At 43.5% G+C, this 19,389-nt stretch overlaps 2 protein-coding genes across 3 annotated transcripts in view; one reads left to right on the top strand and one right to left on the bottom strand.

Moving 5' to 3' along the window:
- The window catches only part of LOC147030139 (polyunsaturated fatty acid 5-lipoxygenase-like), a 138,786-nt gene that overhangs the window by 57,627 nt on the left and 61,770 nt on the right, over nt 1–19,389 (bottom strand). The window contains exon 1 of one of the 2 annotated variants that reach the window (XM_085873869.1): nt 10,450–10,526. The exons of the other annotated variant lie outside the window; for it this stretch is intronic. The gene's annotated coding sequence lies outside the window, so the exon portion shown is untranslated. Of the gene's footprint in view, nt 1–10,449; nt 10,527–19,389 lie in introns of those variants that run through there. 2 annotated transcript variants of the gene reach the window in all.
- LOC147030141 (protein FAM200A-like) overlaps nt 1–19,389 on the top strand; it is a 73,361-nt gene that overhangs the window by 10,882 nt on the left and 43,090 nt on the right. The window contains exons 2-3 of the mRNA XM_085873872.1: nt 9,161–9,290; nt 9,491–9,614. The gene's annotated coding sequence lies outside the window, so the exon portion shown is untranslated. The remainder of the gene's footprint in view (nt 1–9,160; nt 9,291–9,490; nt 9,615–19,389) is intronic.

Below are 19,389 nucleotides of genomic sequence, written 5' to 3' on the forward strand. Positions count from 1 at the left end.
TGAAAATACATGAGCCTGAGTCTATGGTATGATTTCCTCTGCCCAGGCGATACCCACATTTAATTGTCCACTTTGGATCCTCGATTCTGCTACACAGTGGGTTTCTGCCATTCCAATTTCCACCCCCTGAAATATGGCTCACCTGGGATATGGAATATCCATTCAGTAGACCTGGCCAACTGGGCTGAGCATTACAGCAAAGGATGCACAAGGACAGCCACATGAGAGGTGAGCCATGTGCCAACCCTATCTGACAAGCAAATGCTCACCCAGGCTGCGCTACAGAAACGCCCAGTCTTGGCCGGTCTAGAAAAACCTGGTATCTCTGCAGATATGGCAGCTCGGTCCGTCCGGGAGGAGGATTTGCAAGTCCTTGGCTGCAGGGCCCTGGAAGACCCACAGACAGCCGTTGCAGGAAACCGCCACAGCTTCAAGCACTATAACTATGGCTTCATCCTGCACTGCTGTGGGCCAGAATTGAAGGGTGAGTACTCGGACCTGATGTACAGATCCACAATGCTGGACTATATGCACCAGAATATCTACCAGTGTCCTCCCCGGGCAGTCCAGAATGGGATCAGCTGGACCAATTGGCTGGAGTTCAATGTCCTGCGCATATATCTTTCACAGTCGTTCCGACAGCTGCTGCAGGAGGACTACTCCTCGCCATCTTCCTACACTACACTGCACATTTTGCAATTTACAAGGAGTTTGTGAACAACATGGTGTGCCTGATGCTCCAGATGCACCGCCAGCACACATGCAGTGATGCTATGGTGCCCAATGTCCACAGTGCACCACTGTGTTCCTCCACGGCTATGGTGGCCAAGGCTATGACAACACATATCCTCTGCTGTGAAGGTGAGAGGGCACTCAGCTGGTCCAATACGCAGCTCACTCCAAAGTGCAGGACTATGTTGTGGCCCCCCGAGTACACCCTCCCACACCTAAAGGCCATATGCTTTCCCCAGATGGATAGCTATGAAGGAGCAGTAGATCTTTGCAGACCAGTAGATCTTTGGGCTGATCTAGCTGAGTACATCCTGCGGTTGCTTGCAAAGAACTGCTGCATGTGCACCAACTACTATCAGAAAATAAGCCACTACTAGCCAACTACGAATAGAAAAGAAGCATGCCAAGCTCCTGCTGAAGACTGATCAGCCTGCTGTTTATATTGTGCTGTGGCATTGCTCATATTGTGCTGTGGCATTATTTCTACTGTCTTGTGCTGTGGCATTGTTCATATTGTGCTGTGGCATTGCTTATATTGTGCTGTAGCATTACTTGTACTGTATTATTCTGTGGCTTTGCTCATATTGTGCTGTAGCATTACTCATACTGTATTGTGTTGTGGCATTGTTCATATTGTGCTGTAGCATTGCTTATATTGTGCTGTAGCATTCCTTACACAGTACAGTACTGTATTGTGCTGTAGCATTGCTTATATTGCATTGTAACATTGCTATGGCATTGCTTATGTTTTGCTGTAGCATTGCTGCAGTGTTGCTTTTCAGAGCAGAGTTCCCACCTCATGGGTGTTCTTGTTCCAAGCATGCAACACATTTTTCTGATGCATAATCTTTATTTGGGTGGTGTGTAGGCAACTGACAGCTCTGTGTAGGCAAAAAGAAATAAAATATAAACCCATGAAGTTATGTGCACGAAGCAAAACCATACCTACTGCTTAAAATTCAAAACCCCTCAATGCATTGGAAAACGTGGGGACAGGATCACTGAACTGTAAATGATGGAGACTTGTAATACCCTCCACTACCTGGAGGAGGCGCTACATGATACACATTTACATGATACACATTTACATGATACACATTTACATGATACACATTTACATGATACACATTTACATGATACACATTTACATGATTTGTCCCCTTCCGGCTTCCTCCCAACCCCCCAGACCACCGGCAAAGATAAAAACACCCCTATGCAATAATTGGGGTCATGCTGATCCTATGTAGCAAGTCTGGATGTACTCGGCTCACAACTGTAGGAGCTGGAACGCAACAAACACAAACACCGGTCTGTGAATCATAGTGAGGATAAGGGAAGAAAGGGGGAAGTGATTGTGAACTTAACGTTACATCTTTATTTACTTTTAACTTTGTTCTTAACAAATGTGGACAGTTATAATGCAGGCATGATAGGCAGAATGGCCTTCTCATGGGCCAAAGTTCCCTGTGTAACGTTGTTAAGAACAGGACGGAATGGGGAGGGGAGGAAAGAGGGTTGGTAGTGAGGGTGCATGTAGTTGGAAGAGGGAGATTGAGATGTTGGATAGGGAGGTGGATTGATTACTTGGGTTTGGCAGGGGGTTGAGTACATGAGGTTTGGGGCAGCTGAGGACGTTAAGAAGGAACAGGGAGGGGATGACAGAGATGGCGTGGGGGAGTGAGGCCAGAGAGGGGACAGAGTTGGGGTTGAGGGGTTTGAGGCTTTTGAGTGTGGGGGGGTTGAGGACATTGGGTTGGGAGGGGATTTGAGGATTTGAAGAAAGGGGGAGGAGCACAGAGTTTTGGTGTGGTGGTACGGGGGGGGGGGGGAGCAAAGAAGGGACAGAGCTGGGAGGGAAGTTGAGGACTTGGGATTGTGGGTGTGTGCGTGGGGTGGGGTGGGGGTTAGGGACCTGATGGCGTATTTTAAATTATGTGGAATTTTCATGGGTCCCAGATAGTTCTGTTGGGTCTGTTGTGCCTTTTGGGTTCTCTAGGTATTTTGGGTCCTTGTGATCTTTTCGGTCCTCAGGGTCTTTTGGATCTTCTGGGTCTTTGGGGTCTTCAGGGTCTTTTGGGTCCTCTGGATGTTTTGGGTGTTCAGGGTCATCAGAGTCTTTTGCATCCTCTGGGTCTTTTGGGTCCTTGGGATATTTTTGGTTCTCTGTTCTCTGGGTCCTTTGGGCATTTTAGATCTTTGGGATTATTAGGGTTTTTTTTTTGTACTCGGGGTCTTTTTGGTGTTTTGGTTCTTTTTGCTGTTTTGGTTCCTTGGGGTCTTTCGTGTCTTGTGGGTCTTCAGGGGTCTTTAAGGATCTTTTAGATATTTTGGGTCTTTGGGGTAGCATTGCTGGAGCATTGCTTATATTGTGCTCTCTCTTGTTCTGGAAGTACTGTACAATGAGTAGTATTTACGGCCGCAGTTGTGATAGTGTTCCTGTTGTCTCGACTGAGGTTCCAGCGATGGTGAGCAAGATACTCTGAGTATGCAAAAAAAAGTCATACGTAGACGGCACGTTTAGCTGTTTGCAATCCACCTTCACAAATATGGTGAACACCCGTGAGTCAGTTATAACCATCTATGCAGAACAAAATGGACCATTAGCTTCTGGTAAATATGAGTGGTCCTTTGGGAATGGATCCTTCGGGTGTGACCCACTCATATCCCGGTTATACCATGATGGCATCAGGTCGAGCACTTTGCATGGGACTGACTGCATTTGGAATCCAATCTGGGAGATTTTCGGTAGCTGGGGCAGCTGACGTCATTTTGGTTGTCAAAGGAATATAAAAAAAAACATTCTACACCGTGAATAAGCCCGCTACCACCACTCCCTTTGGCCCCCTACTACTTTCTCTGGCACCACAACCTTTGATACACCCCTGGAGCTTTTTCTCAGAGACTGCATCAACTTCCAGTCAGGCAGAGATCATGCTGATGTGCTATTGTTTCACTCTTAATTGAGCTTCACTTATCGTTGTTATAACCCACAAACATGTAACATCCTTCCTTTTGGAATCTTAGACTCCTCCTAATACTTCCCATGGCATGCATGTATATATGCATCTCCTCCTGACCACCATATTTTTCTGCGGTTTGCCTCATGTGTGTTTGTGGTGTCCAGACCAGATCATAGGTGTGGAATTTTTTTGCCTCAGTCATTAAAGCATTCTTGTAGCCCGTGTGGTCGAACAAACTTTGGGAAGAGAGATTCCACACAAGGTCTTTGTGAGTCTTTCTGGAGCCCAGGCTTCGATTTCTTCACCTTCTTGTGTGATCATCTTTAAGACGGTTGCTGGTCCATATTTCATATTTACCCGCTTTGGCTCTGTTATCTTATATATGTATAGTGCCAATACGTAGCTCACTCCATTTCAAAACCACTTGCCTGCTTGCTTGTGGAGCTCCTGCTTGAATCTCTCGCCACTGAGAAAGGTTTCATCCCTGGGAAGCATCGCAGGAAGTTCAATGCTTTGAAACATCTCAGGAACAAGGATATTGCTCGGATGAGGCATTTTTTTGCTACTGATATGTATCTGTGAAGAAAATATCTAAAGGGAAAAATATATAATTTGTCATTTCCTATAACTGTTAATCCATGGCGGTCTGGTCATTACCCGCATCAGAATCTACACCACCGGCTGCCATTGCAATCGCTCAGTTGAAGTCATCGGCTCTTGCACAGTATCACAAGTTTAGAGGTGGCCAAAGCTGGCCGCTTCAGCCATGGCCCAGTCAAGCCATCAGTGCCCCACTCCTTCAGCATTTTTACAATCTCTATGTGGCCACCACCAGCCGCCATTGCCATGGCTTGCTTGAAGTTATTGGTGCCACAGTCCTTGCATAGCTGCACCATCTCAATGTGGCCACTGCCAGCTGTTCTGGCCATTGTCTCGTTGAAGTCATCGAAGCCACAGTCTTTCACCAGATGCTGTCGTTGCTGTAGGTGTATGCCCCAGGCAAAAATAAAACAGTTAGAATTATAGTATATGAGAGTTGTACTCTCATATACTACAGTTGGTAACCAGTCCTATTACAGTAGTCTGCAGAAATTATTACAGGCAAAGAATGATAATTTTGCCAGGGCTGTACAGTACTATGCTTAGTGGTTGGCTCAGTGGTTAGGGTGGCGGCTTGGGATCATAGGGTCCTGAGTTCAAGCCCTGTGGGCCGCTGAATTAATACACCAGGGGGTTGACTTAGCCTGTCATCCTTCCGAGGTCGGCGAAATGAGTACCAGTTCCAGTGTGTGTACTGGTAGAGGGGCACTGCATCAGCGATACAGTCGCGCTTCAAGAAATGATAGCTACCCCGGCAGCTAAGCTGCCATACGACCACCACCACCATGCTGTATGCTGTACAGTATGTGAGTGTACAGTACTTCCCAACACAGCCCTTACCACAGAGGGCCAAATGCCCAATCATCTGCCATGGACAACTATTTGCTGGGATCTTGGCCCTCATAATGGTTGGGTATAAACCAGGTCATCGATACGTCCATTAGAGAACAAATATGTTTGACATTATGTAGAGCCTGGCCCAAGGTAGTTTTTTTTCAGGTCAGCCTGTGCAGGTGGACACTAGGCCATGCTTGCTGTACAGGTGCTTAAAATTAGAGTGGTATTTAAAGAGTATAGTTGTAAACTGGATCATAGTGTTTTTGTTCATGCCACAACACTGCACCGTGTGGTTAAGAAATAGGCTCGAGCCGGCGCAGCACAGCACCTTGTGGATTGTGGCTATCACCTTGCTGTGCCGGACAGACTGGGTCCCAATGTATTGTTTTTCAGCAATATGCTCAATGTCGGTTTACTGCTGCACATAAAGCCTTGGGTGAGCCCGGGGCGGCCAGGCCATCTGACGGCACCATGTGGGGCACCATGATCGGGTCCGCAGTAAAGCGCAGCTTGGCGAAGGTGGTGGTAATGTGGGCCTGCGGGCGGTTCTGGTTTACATCAACATCAACTTTTTGGTCTGCCTGTATTGTGAGCGTAGGAATTTGTCACCCTTGGCAATTCCATGGTTACCCAATTGGACAAATTCAGCTACCTCAGCACAGTTGCATGTGAAGCTGTGCTTCACACACATGTGCATAAGCAGAGCTGCCAGGATGGTCTGCTTTCTTTGGTTGTGCTTGATGCAGTGCTGCTGAATCTGGTTGAAGGCTGCAGTGATGTCTTCTAGCACATTGCAGGGGAAGCAGTTACCCCCACACTCACGAGAGGCTTCATTGAAGGCTATGAGCTCCTGCATAACATACCGACGTTTGGTGTCAGCATATTTAACCGTGGTACTGCTGTCAAGATCCCTCTGGTAATAGGCACGGCTGGGCCCTACAATGCGCAGGTGCGGAGCCGGGCACACCATACTGTCCGTGCCGAATCATGGGCTCTTGCAGTCTGATATCTCATTGTCCAGTGGACCCTCTGAAACACAATACTCGGGACGGACGAAGTCGAGTCTGCGGACTTCAATTAGGCAAATGCAGTTCACGCACATCTTCCAAGAGGTGACAGTGCCCTCCAGGCCCTCGTGTGTAGTGCCATCAGTAGTGAGGAGGGTGGCAAACCACAGTGTGGCTTGTAGATCGGCACAAGCCAGAACCCCACCCTGCAGGCCAGTGGTTGTCCCAAGGAGGCCAAAGGGGGTCAATATCCTTGTGATCCATTTTGGTGGCAGAGTGAGATGCTTGAGCTGGTTATACCAAGTCTGGAGCCTGTTTTGAGAATGTTTTCGGTTTCGATTTTGGGGCTCGCCGAGGGGGTGGTGCAGGCCCCAAGTGTTGGTTTGCAAGAATGACACTCAAAATGTGAAAAGTGGTGCAGAACCCCCATTGTATATACTCCTTAAAGTAAGATAGATAGGGTTTAGTGACAAGTAAAAGAAACAGATTGATAGAAAACACTGGGGTGATTGCACAGTGTGAGCCAGTATCTTCAGTAACGCCTTTTATATGGTACAATCATGTGCCATGCAGGCTGGGGAAACATCCAGGAGAAATGTAAGATGTGAGAATCTCAATGATGTACAGGGTGGCCACAATGTCTTGTCCCCCATTTAAGAAATTGTGGCATTGCCTTTGTGTGCAGAATGTTAATTAGTTTCCTTTTTCCCTTTTTCAGATTGAGTGAACGTAGCCATGTGAAGTGAGAATTGCTTTAAATACTGTAACTCCACAAATGTTCCGGAAAATGTCCCACAGAACATGGCACAAAATTATTCTCTGTCATGACAATGATGGAGCACAAACGGATCAATTGGACACGAAAGGCTTGTGTCATATGTTGTAAAATGTGTAACAAAGTAAAAGAGCACTACAAATGTATAACTTGTAGTTCCCTTCAGTGTTGTCAGCTAATATGATACAAGGCAATGTCATAATATTTACAAGGGGTGACAAGAAAGACATTGTGGCCACCCTGTACAATTAAGTGAACCAGCCCTAGAAACGAAGGATCCTTTATAACACGTTGTCATCGTCGCTGTCCACATCGCTTCTTCAGCCACAACCCGCGCCCTCTCTCGGTACTTCCCATAGTTTTGTTTTTTTGGAAATTCCCATTTGGTATTCCTTACAGCATTTCATTCTGGTTTCCCATTCGACGATCAGTCGATCAGTAGTTGCAGTTTCACTTTCCAACATCAGTTTTGCTTTGGGATATCAGTTTTGATACATCATTGCATATTGTGATGCGAATTGAATCGTGCACTAAAAAACAAGTCATCAAAAATTATTTTCGGGGGGTTTTTTTTTTTCAATTTTCTAAGGGGTCTTCAAGGGTCTAAAGGGGTTTAAGGGTGAAAGAGCAAATGGGGTCTAACGTGCCCAAAGAGTCTTAAAAGCTCTACAGGTCTGCAAAGTGTCTAAAGGGTTGAGGAAGGTCTACAGGTCTCTAAAAGGTCAAAATGGGTATTAAGGGGTTTAAAGGGTGTAAAAGTCCAAAGAGTGGAAAGGGTCTTAAAATGATCTAAATGGGTATGAAGGGATCTAAAGGGTGTAAGGTCTAAAGGGTCTATAATGGGGTCTAAAGAGTCTAGTGTCTAAATGGTGTAAAGATCTAAAGGATATAACTGGGAATGAAGGTGTCGATGGGGTCTAAGGGGTGTAAAAGTCTAAAGGGTGTTTAAAGGGTCTAAAATATATAAAGGGTCTTTAAGGGGTATAAAGGATCTAAGTTGTGTAAAGGGTGTTAATGGGCATTTGAAACATCTAAGGGTGTAAAGGTCTAAAGGGTCTTAAATGGAGATGAATGGGTCTAAAGGGTGTAAAGGTCTAAAGGGTTTTGAAGGGTCAAAGAAGTCTAATGGGTGTTTAAAGCGTCTAAGGGGTTGAAGTGGTCTCAGGGTCCAAAGTGTGAAAAGGGTCTATGTAAGGGTTTTATTGGGTCTTGAAACAGGCTAAGGGGTGCAAAGCCAAAGGGTGTAGGGGATCTTAAGGGTCTGTGGTGTCTAAAGGTCTGAAAGTTGCTGGTCTGCCTGCAACCCCCTCTGGTAAAACTACAAAATCAAGAATCACTGCTCACCTTCACTCTTTCATTCCTCTTTTTTCCCACCTTTGGAACAAACTCTCATACTCTCTTCAATCCCACTCTTCCCTGTTGGTCTTCAAAACAGCTGTTCACCACCATCTCTTGTCTTCCCCATCCAAAACCACGATCTTTTCTATCCCCGCTAATCCACCCCAAACCCACCTCCTTCAAATTCCCTGCTTTCCTTCCTGAAAGTCCCTGTCGTGTAAGGATCTGAAAGTCCCTGTAGTGTACATCTTGTTTACCCTGTGTACTCTGCTCCATCCCTCTCCCTTCCACAGATCTCATGTCTCTGTTCCCCACTGTTTTTTCCTTCCTTCTCCTGCCCCTCTTGTCTCTTGCTCCCCTTGTGGTACGTACTGTGTGTTAGTTCTTATACAAGCCTCGACAGTGTATACAAAAAAAAACAAGAAGTAAATACTGTGGCAAAAGAAAACTTTAATTAAATAAGTAATGTGGTTACTGTGGGAAAGGACACTCATGCAGGCTAGCACTGGGCTCATGTCCACATGTCTGGACAAATCACATTGTACAATGCACTGTTTAGACTGATGCGTCCAAACTATATGCCGACATGACAGAAACAGACTGGGAGAAATAATTATTATGGGAAATACAGCTCTGGGCCACGCACAAGCATCATCAAAGCCAAGCCAAGGCAAACCCCTTGACACCAGGCCTCGGAGTGATCTTATGTCACACAAACTATAAAGCGGGCAGAGAGCCACACAAGCAGGGAAAGGATGGGAACACAATGCAACCAGAGAGAAGCTCCAGCTAGGTGCATGGCACTTCCAAGCTGAAGTTCATTTTATAGACTAGGTTCCCTCAGCAATGAGGGTGTTGGGAGTGGCATGTTGACCACAGCTCCGATTCTCAAAGCAGCTGAATGTTTGCAGATGCTGGTCGATCTTACCTGCTGGCCGGTTGGGTTCTCACCAAACCCATTCTATCCTGCTGGTGGTGCGGATATGACCTCCAAGCAAACGACTACCCTGCTGGTGTCACATAGCTGCTGCCAATTTGAAGGTCATGAGTTAATTCAAAACTGCATTGAAACCTGTCATGTGTAACTTTGGGGAGTTTTAAAAGCATTGAGAGTTTCATTTTATATCATTATAATGGAATGCTATGAAATGATATTCGTGTTTGAAAAGTAGACAGGAGGAATTAATAAATTACTGATTAAATATCCTTCTGTTTCATGTCATCTGCTGGTTTCATTTTAGATGGGACACATGCAGTAACTGTCTATAAAGCATTTCTTCCGTGCTACATTTCGGGTAACTAGGGCACTCGCTCTGGTGCGTGGAGGCAGCAACCAAAGGTTGAAAGAGTGTAAATGTCGAAAAGGTACGTTTCAATAGTATGTAATTAACAGACAGTTTCAATTCCCCATTGCATTTTGGGATGGGGTGTGAATTGTGCATGAAAAAGGTTGTTAAAATGATTTCTGGTGAGTTCTTTTTCTTCATTCAAGTTGCTAAACAAATGGACCGAACCAGGAACTCTGCCATCTTGTCAAGGATAACCCGCACTCATGTCGATAGCTGAGATTATATTATCCATGTCAAACACAGACCCTTTGTCTCTTTATATACAGTGTATAGAAAAGATAAAATATCGAATAGAAAGATAGATAGAAGATAGAATCTTGAATAGATCCAATAGATAGAATATAGAATAGATTGAAGAGATAGAATATACAATGGATCGAAGAATAGAATAGATAGATAGACCAGACAGCATATAATGGAATAGAATGGAGAGATAGATAGATAGAAGATAGATATAGAATAGAATATAATCGATGGATGTAGATAAATCGAAGATATATTGAAGAAAGTAAATATAGAAGTAAATATATATATATATATATATATATATATATATATATATATATATATATATATATATATATATATATATATATATATATATATATATATATATATATATATACACACACACATATATAGATCAAGCATTAGGATTTATTATTCACAAATAAAGACTGTAAAAGAGGAGAAGCTTCCCAAAATAAATCCTTCAATATCACAGATATAATTAATCAATAAATGAGACATTAAATGTGCGAAATTGCAAAATGTGTACAAATTTGAATGGCATGGATAACCAATTGGTTATTGGTAGACTTATGAATACGTGGATAGGGAACACATCTTACCTTTCTTTTGGTGCAGGGAGATAGGGAAGGTCGCCAGTAAAAATCGTTATGGTCTTGCCTTCTTAAAGTATATTCTCCTCCCCTCTTGTGTTATCACGACTTTTATTTGATTGCTGTATATTCATAAATATGCATAATAGAGTACGCTTGTATAATACTTTCACTACACACCACGTCAAAAGAAAGGTTTTATGGCCGTTGACTGTATTCAAAGCTGATTTTGTCAAGCTGATGAGGCCTTTTTTTAATGATCACAACAGAGGAAATTCTTTTTTGGTATCATTGACTTTATTAATCCATGGTGAGATCTCTTTCTTTTTAGACCTCATTGACCATGATTTATCAACATTTGATTTGTGTGGCTTCTTTTGCACAAATAGAAGTAATTTATGGGCAGACCTACTTCATCAAATCTTTGGTTGCTAATCACTCTTGGTGTTCCATCCTTTTCAAAATGGTTAGAAGGAGTGAACCTCACCTTCCTCGAACCCATGGCATTGATAACCCAGCTTTTAACAACAATTCAAGTTACATCCAAATTAGGCAAAAACTGCACGTTTTATCAAGCTAGTGGGTCCCTTGGTCCATTGGACCAAATTGTCATTGGTCTTCATGGCCTTGTAACATACCTGCCTGCCATACTGCTTGAGCATTAGTTTGCCTTTCACAAAGCACAGATGAGGTTGAGCCGAGGGTGGGGATTATACGTTTGTTATTATTATTGCCAAATTATACTACTATTATTATTGTTGTTCATATTTTTAGTATCAATTAATATATGCTTTGTTACAATGTTATAAATGTTTTTATTTATTATCACGCCCCCTGGAGGGAGGGAGCGGGATATTGTAATTGTCCGGTTTGTTTGTCTGTCTGTCTTTGTTTGTTTGTCTGTCTGTCTGTTAGCAACTTTACGGCAAAATGGCTTTAGCAAACACTCTCAAATTTAATCCACAGGTGGGCAATGAACCTTGGATGACCCCATTAACTTTTAGGACCAATTGGATCAAAGGTCAAGGTCACGATCACGAAAAGATCAAAATCGTTTTTCGCTCATAACTTCGTCCAAAATGATCTGATTTACTTCAAACTCAGTTCATAGTGAACCTTTTATTCTGTTTGTCACTTATAATCCTACCCATTCCCATCGTGAAAAATGCATATTTGTGAAGATTTCTCAAACCTTGTGGCAAGATGACCTGGTTTATACCCAACAAATATCAAACTAGGGTCCGAAGTTTTTGGGGGTCATGGTCATCGGTCAAAATTACATATTTTCCATTATAAATCAAAAAAGGTTAGGAATATGCGTGTTTACTATGGAAGACATATATAAAGGCCTTTATTGACTTTCATTTGACACCATGACCTTTGACCTTACATGGCCTTGAAAGGTCAAAATCATTTTACAGTCATAACTTCGTCAAAAATGGTTTACTTGACTTCAAACTAAGACTAAAATATTCCTTATTCTATTCCTTATAATCAACATTCAGGTTAAGGATGTATCAAATTTAAATTTGATCCCCAAAATAACTTTATGCCTTAAATGGGCGGGATTTGTTGTGCCTGGCACCACTTGTTTTTGTAGTTATTTAGCCTAATCAACTCATGAGATCGTGACGATCATTTTGGTGTGATACATTCCACACAATAACGCTTCAGTAGAACTCCACAAAAAACATCACACACACACTTTTTTTTTTTACCATGAAGGAGAGATAAGAACCACACCAGAAACGAATTTACAATGATATATATCTTTTTGTGGGTCAAGTTAATCGTTTTGCTGAATATCTTGCTTTTACATTACAAAAAAAATAATTTCAGACAAATGCTCTGTCCAATCAGATACAGACTGAAAGTAACGAGCCATCATTTTCTCACTTAATCACAATCTCTTGGTCCTGATTGAGTCACACGGGCCTGGACATGGGATGGAGGAGACGGTTCCTGGGCCGGTAGTACACAGTGTTGAATCATCTGCATAAATGGCTAACTGAAATAATACAATCAGGCAGATCATTGATATATAACAAGAATAATGTAGGACCCAACACAGACCCCTGAGGAACACCAACATTCGTGTCATGAACAGAGGACGACTGTCTCTCATTACATGCACCACAGAGAGTTGACGATTTTTATGGAAGTCAGAAATTGTATCGAACAATTTTTCAGAGATGCCATATGATTTTAGTTTATGGATGAGGCCCTTGTGTCACACTTTGCCAATTTTTGTGTCATTGATTAGGGATAGACATTACCAGTCGACCTTGAATGTCGAAAGCCATACTGGACATCAGTTAGGAGGTTATGAGTTTCCAGATAAGTCATGAGTTATCGTTTGACCAAGGATTCAAACACTTTGCTTGTAATGGGTAGAAAGCTAATAGGCCGATAGTTGGAAGGATCAGATTTTTCACGAGAGCCTTTAAAGACAGGGACTACAGAAGCCTACTTCCAGCGAGGTGGAAACACAGACTTTGACAGACACAAGCGATATAATTTTGCGAGAACAGAAGATAGTTCTGGAGAACACATTCAGAGCAATTGTAGCGATTCAATCTCAAGTAGCTTTTGAGATGTCAAGCCCTTGAATAATCTTAGCAACCTTCTTCAGTGTGATAATAATAGTGGAAAAACTGGTGCCAACAGGGGAAGCAGAAGCAGGTAATGGGTGTCTTTGGTCTTCAAATGTAGCGTGTGCAGCAAAACGCTCAGCAAAGAGGTTGACTCTGTCAATAGGAGAAGTAAGCACTTCAGGACCATTGCAGAGGACAGGAATCGATGATCAATTACGGTTCAGAATGCTCTTAGCAATTCTCTAAAATCACTGGTATCTACTCGTTGAGTGAAGACAGAATCACAAACAGATTCTGCTTACTCTCGCTTGGCATTCTCCGATACTTGTTTGCCGTGTTTACTTGCAAAGTGAAACAAGTAACGTGCCTCACTCAATCCAACACGATGATAGTGATTGAAAAAATATTGTGATGGGTGATAGTAGTAGCACAAGCTGGCGTGAACCATGGCTGATCATGTGTTTTCCACTTGGTAGGTCTGAGAAGGGATAAAGAGGTCCATACCAACATGGACCCACTCAAACTTCCTTGGCAGCTTGTAGTGGGTTTTGCAAATGATTGAGTTCCAGTGAACATCGGCAAGAAAATAATTCAAGTAATCCCAGTCAGCCTTACTATACTGGAACACAATTTGATAGACAGGATGAATGACTGTTGATTGTCAGGAATAAGAAACCTGAACTTCGATATTGACATGATCAGAGTTTCCTAGCAGGGAGTGGGGGGAATTTTTGCAGTCCAATCCCCAGGATTGGAGCACAAAAATAAGAAGATACCTGTTATCAGTAACTCTATCAGGAATTTGAGTAGTCGCTGAAATGATGTGTTCAGTCATGCGGCATAGCAAAGTTAAATGCACTAACCACCAGGAGCATCTTTCCTGTGAGAGTGGATTAACCCTTGTTTGTGATCGATGAACATTAAAGTCTCTAAAGACCAAAATATCAGCAGTTGGATGTTGAGAAAGCACCATATCAATACTGTCGGTGATAACATTGAAAATAGCACAATTGGGCAATGATGGGGATCGATCCAAAAATAGATAGATAATGGGATACAAAAATGCCAGGCGAAAGAATATAAACCCTTGCATCATATCCTCCAGGGAGACCTGACTGGCCAAGTGGTAGAGAGGCCTTTGAATAAATGTATAAACCAGGAAAAGGTGGAAAAATCAAGTCTATAGAGAATGTAGCCATGTACTACAAAATATTCAAACAACACCTCACTGTGGAGGAGATGAGTTTCTCAAAGTGCAAGCAGATCCAAAGAGTTAAATTGCAAGAAGGATTCTATGGCAGATAAATTGCCACAAACCACCTTGATATTAGCATCGCAGATACGTAGCGGCTTGGATTTAGGTACCCTTAGTGGTGAGACTTGGAATGCAGGTTTGGAACGGGTTTTAGTGGATTGAATCGTCATAATTATAGAAGATGTAGAGGAAGAAGGAACATCAGTTTTATTAAGTTGGTCTCCCTCCAACGCCAGTTGCCGACTGAGCATTCTCCATCGTGGAAAGTCCTTCCTTGGCCTACCTGAGCTTCTGACCACAAACAAAGCTTTCGTCTGCAGCCTGTTGGAGTACTGCTCTCCTCTCTGGGCTGGTGCTCCTGCCACTCACCTTTCTCGGCTTCACGCTGTGAAAACCAAGATATTTAGGATAATTGGTATCTCCCGCGATGAGGTTGAGTCTTTAGGTCTTTCACTCTCTCACCGCAGACAGGTCGGTGGCCATTCCATCTTCTACCGTCTCTTCTCAGGCCTCGCCCCCCCTCCCCCACCTGCTCTGTCTGATACATGTCCACCCCATATTTCCGCAGGGCGCTCAAGGTCCGTCAACAACCCCCTTCTGGTAAAACTACCAAAATTAAGAATCACTGCTCACCTTCACTCTTTCACTCCTCTTTTTTTTCTGCCTTTGGAACAAACTCCCACACTCTCTTCAATCCCACTCTTTGCTCCAGGTCTTCAAAGCAGCTGTTCACCACCATCTCTTATCTTCCCCCATCCAAAACCATGATCTTTTCTACCCCCAATAATCCACCCCAGACCCACCTCGTTCAAATTCCCTGCTTTCCTTCCTGAAATTCCTTGTCGTGTAAGGACCTGAAAGTCCCTGTCGTGTCCATCTTGTTTATCCTGTGCACGCCACCCCCATCCTTCTCCCTTCCACAGATCTCATGTCTCTGTTCCATACTGTTTTTTCCTTCCCTCTTCTGCTCCTCTTGTCTCATGCTCCCCTCGTTGTACGATATGAATGTTAGTTCTCATACGAGCCTTGAAATTGTATAGAATTTTTTTTAAGCAATCTACACGTCAGGAAGAAGGCCACAATGATGGACATAAAGAGCCAAAATCAACCCCCAGTCATAGCAGAGGCACTCTGATGGCCTCAGGAAAGCAACTGGATGTAGATGCAGGGGCCAAGGTCCATGCACGTTCAAGGTAGTACAGCTACCCCAGCATTTTACACCCACTGATAGATCAGCTTGTCAATACATTACCATCAAGTTCGGGATCCTATCTTATTGGGCGCCCATGAACTGCAGAATGTTTTTAACCTCTACCCTTCTGAATGGTAAGCCTCAGGTTGTCGAATCATATCACTAAATGTACATGGATATAATGATAAACTAAAGCTGCTGAAACGGAACAACCAGCCCCTTGCACTAAACCAAGACAATATAGAAAGTTTATCTCTTCACGGTACAAGGACATAGGTACTGTGAAGAAACATTTTACATTTGCCTTGCTTCAATGAAGAAGTTCAGGCAACGACCAGCCCGAGTAAACATGATTCCCCTGAGGAAAGGAATCAGCTGAATCTGTTGATCAGCATTTTTGAGGTTTGGAAACTTATATTTAAATAAATTAGTTTGTTGAATTTATGAATATTTATGCAATATGTTGCATCAGTATTAATAAGCACGTGTTCTACTTCGGCCCTTCCCTCCTATTAGCCTTCGGGCTTTCATTGCCTGAATTCAGGCTTGTTGTAAATGTGCACAGCTGTAGAGGAACTGGTGTCGGGTTTGAAAAAGCAAGGGGCATCCCTTGTGTAGATTTTCTTTGTTGCTTTATGCAGCTTTCTTTAGCTGGAAGAGTTGGGGGGGGGGGTATTTATATAGATCCGAGCCACTTGGGGATTATTTATTGACTATCTTGGGAGTTTCCCTTTTGTCAAACTTTTTGAATGCCCACTTAGTTTGCATTGGAATGATTGCAGTCTTTCAACTTTGCAGCATACCAAAGAAAGTTTTTTTTCAGAGTAATTTTTTAATCACTTCTACTTTAAGATAAATCCAATCAGGAATACAGAATACATTAGAAACCAGTTGTAACTTTGATTTGTTGTGTATGCATCTCAAAAAAGAAGAAGCTGAAGCTGCATAACATCCAATTGAATACTAGTTAATATTTGGATTATGGAAATCGGGTCACTTTTACAGCTCAAGTATCTTTCTATTAGATGGAAAAATATATTTTTTTAACGATTTGCAAGTATATACAGGTTATGCACTTATGTGCACAAAAAAAATCATGCATAACATTGAGTCACATGCAGTGTGTGACCTCTTTTCTGACAAAAGTGCAGTGATAGACACCTATCTCTGTCATTCAAAGGTTAACATCACAACAAATGCTTCAAATCCACTATTATGAGTATATTTATTACAAACAAGTGGAAAAGAACGATGTTATTATCTTCATACAAACTAAACCTGAATTCTTTAACAAAAAGCTTCCAAACCGCAAAATGAGGTCAGATTTAAATAGCTGAGCATTGTTTTGCCAAACATTATTTGCTGATGGTATCAAAACAGAAAGTTATTCGAATTATTAACGATTCACATCTGCCTAAGAAGTTGGGTGTGCAGTTATGCCAAGAAATGTTCTCCCTTCCAATGCAGTTTTATTCATCCTTATATTTAACTGGCAGAGCCGACTTGTCACTTCGCTGACGGACCACTTAGTCATCCTGTTTGCCAAAAACTTTGAGTGAGAAGTAGAAGGAAAGGAAGAAAAATTTACCCGTGCATAGAGTGCTTTAACCCATTTAAGTCCCATTTAGATGCAACCTGAAAGAGATTAGAGACTGTAAGGTGATGGCAGGGGAGAGTATAGCTCGACAGCATCGATTGGTGGTCTGTAGGATGATTTTGGAGGTGAGGTTGAGGAAGAGAGTGACGGCTGAACCAAGGACCAGATGGTGGAAGCTGAAGGAGGAAGACTGTTGCGTGGAATTTAGGGAGTAGGTGAGACAGGTGTTGGATGGTGGTAAAGAGGGGTGGGATGATTGGGCAACTACAGCAGAAGTGGAGAGGGAGATAGCAAGGAAGGTACTTGGTGTGACATCTGGACAGAGGAAGGAAGATAAGGAGACTTGGTGGTGGAAGAAGGAAGTACAGGAAAGTTATAAGGAAGAAGGGGTTGGCGAAAAAGAAGTGGGATAGCAAGAGAGATGAAGAAAGTAGGCAGGAGTACAAGAAGTGGCGGCGCAAGGCAAAGAGAGAGGTGGCAAAGGCTAAGGAAAAAGCATATGACGAGCTGTATGAGAAGTTGGATACAAAAGAAGGGGAAAAGGATTTATACCGATTGGCCAGACAGAGGGAGCGAGCTGGGAAGGATGTGCTGCAGGTTAGGGTGATAAAGGACGCAAATGGGAATGTGCTGACAAGCGAGGAGAGTGTGTTGATAAGGTGGATGGAGTAATTTGAGGAGCTGATGAAGAAAATGAGAGAGAGAAGGTTGGAAGAGGTGGAGATAGTGAATCAGGAAGTGGGGTGGATCAGTAAGGATGAAGTGAGGACTGCTATGAAGAGGATGAAGAGTGGAAAGGCGGTTGGCCCAGATGGTATACCAGTGGAGGCATGGAAGTGCTTAGGAGAGATGGCAGTGGGGTTGTTAACCAGATTGTTTAATAAAGTCTTGGAAAGTGAGAGGATGCCGGAGGAGTGGAGATTAAGTGTACTGGTTCCGATTTTCAAGAACAAGGGTGATGTACAGAGCTGTGGTAATTACAGAGGGATAAAGTTGTTAAGCCACACCATGAAGTTGTGGGAAAGAGTAGTGGAAGCTCGGTTGAGAGGAGAGGTGACGATCTGTGAGCAGCAATATGGGTTTTTGCCAGGAAAGAGCACCACTGATGCAATGTTTGCTTTGAGAATGTTGATGGAGAAGTATAGGGAAGGCCAGAAGGAGTTACATTGTGTGTTTGTGGATTTAGAGAAAGCTTATGATAGGGTGCCAAGAGAGGAGTTGTGGCATTGTATGAGGAAGTCGGGAGTGGTGGAGAAGTATGTGAGGATCGTGCAGGATATGTATGGGGACAGTGTGACAGCGGTGAGGTGTGCGGTAGGAATGATGGACCGGTTTAAGGTAAAAGTGGGATTGCACCAAGGATCGACTCTGAGCCCTTTCCTGTTTGCAATGGTGATGGACAGGTTGACGGACGAGATCAGACTGGAGTTTCCATGGACTATGATGTTCGCGGATGACATCATGATCTGTAGGGAGAGTAGGGAGCAGGCTGAGGCGAGCCTCGAGAGGTGGAGGTACGCACTGGAGAGAAGTGGAATGATAGTCAGTAGGAGTAAGACGGAGTGCATGTGCATAAATGAGAGGGAGGGTGGTGGTATGGTGCGGTTGCAAGGAGTTGAGGTGGGGAAGGTGGATGGGTTTAAATACTTGGGATGAACTGTCCAAAGTAACGGAGAGTGTGGTAGAGAAGTGAAGAAGAGAGTGCAGGCAGGATGGAGTTGGTGGAGAAGAGTTACAGGAGTAATTTGTGACAGAAGGGTAGCTGCAAGAGTGAAGGGGAAAGTATATAAGACGGTAGTGAGACCAGCTATGTTGTATGGTTTGGAGGCGGTGGTGCCGACAAAAAGACAGGAAGCAGAGCTGGAGGTGGCAGAGTTAAAGATGCTGCGATTCTCGATGGGAGTGACGAGGATGGACAGGATAAGGAATGAGTATATTAGATGGACAGCGCAGGTAGGACGGTTTGGAGACAAAGTGAGAGAGGCGAGATTGAGATGGTTTGGACATGTGCACAGGAGGGAAGCGGAGTATATTGGGAGAAGGATGCTGAAGATGGAGCAGCCAGGGAGGAGGAGAAGAGGAAGGCCAAAGAAGAGGCTCATGGATGCGGTGAGGGCGGACATGCGGGTGGTTGGAGTGTCAATGGAAGATGTGGAGGATAGAGCAAATGGAGACGGTTGATCCGCTGTGGCAACCCCTAACGGGAGCAGCCTAAAGAAGAAGAAGAAGAAGAAGAAGAAGAAGAGAGTGCTTAAACCCCTCACCCCTGTCTCCGTCCCCATCCTCACGTCCTGTTACCCCTACCCCCCCC

The sequence above is a fragment of the Eptatretus burgeri genome, chromosome 3 (assembly GCF_056783735.1).
Source record: "Eptatretus burgeri isolate ZD-2024b chromosome 3, Ebu_testis_v1, whole genome shotgun sequence".
In the NCBI taxonomy this organism is placed as follows: Eukaryota; Metazoa; Chordata; class Myxini; order Myxiniformes; family Myxinidae; genus Eptatretus; species Eptatretus burgeri.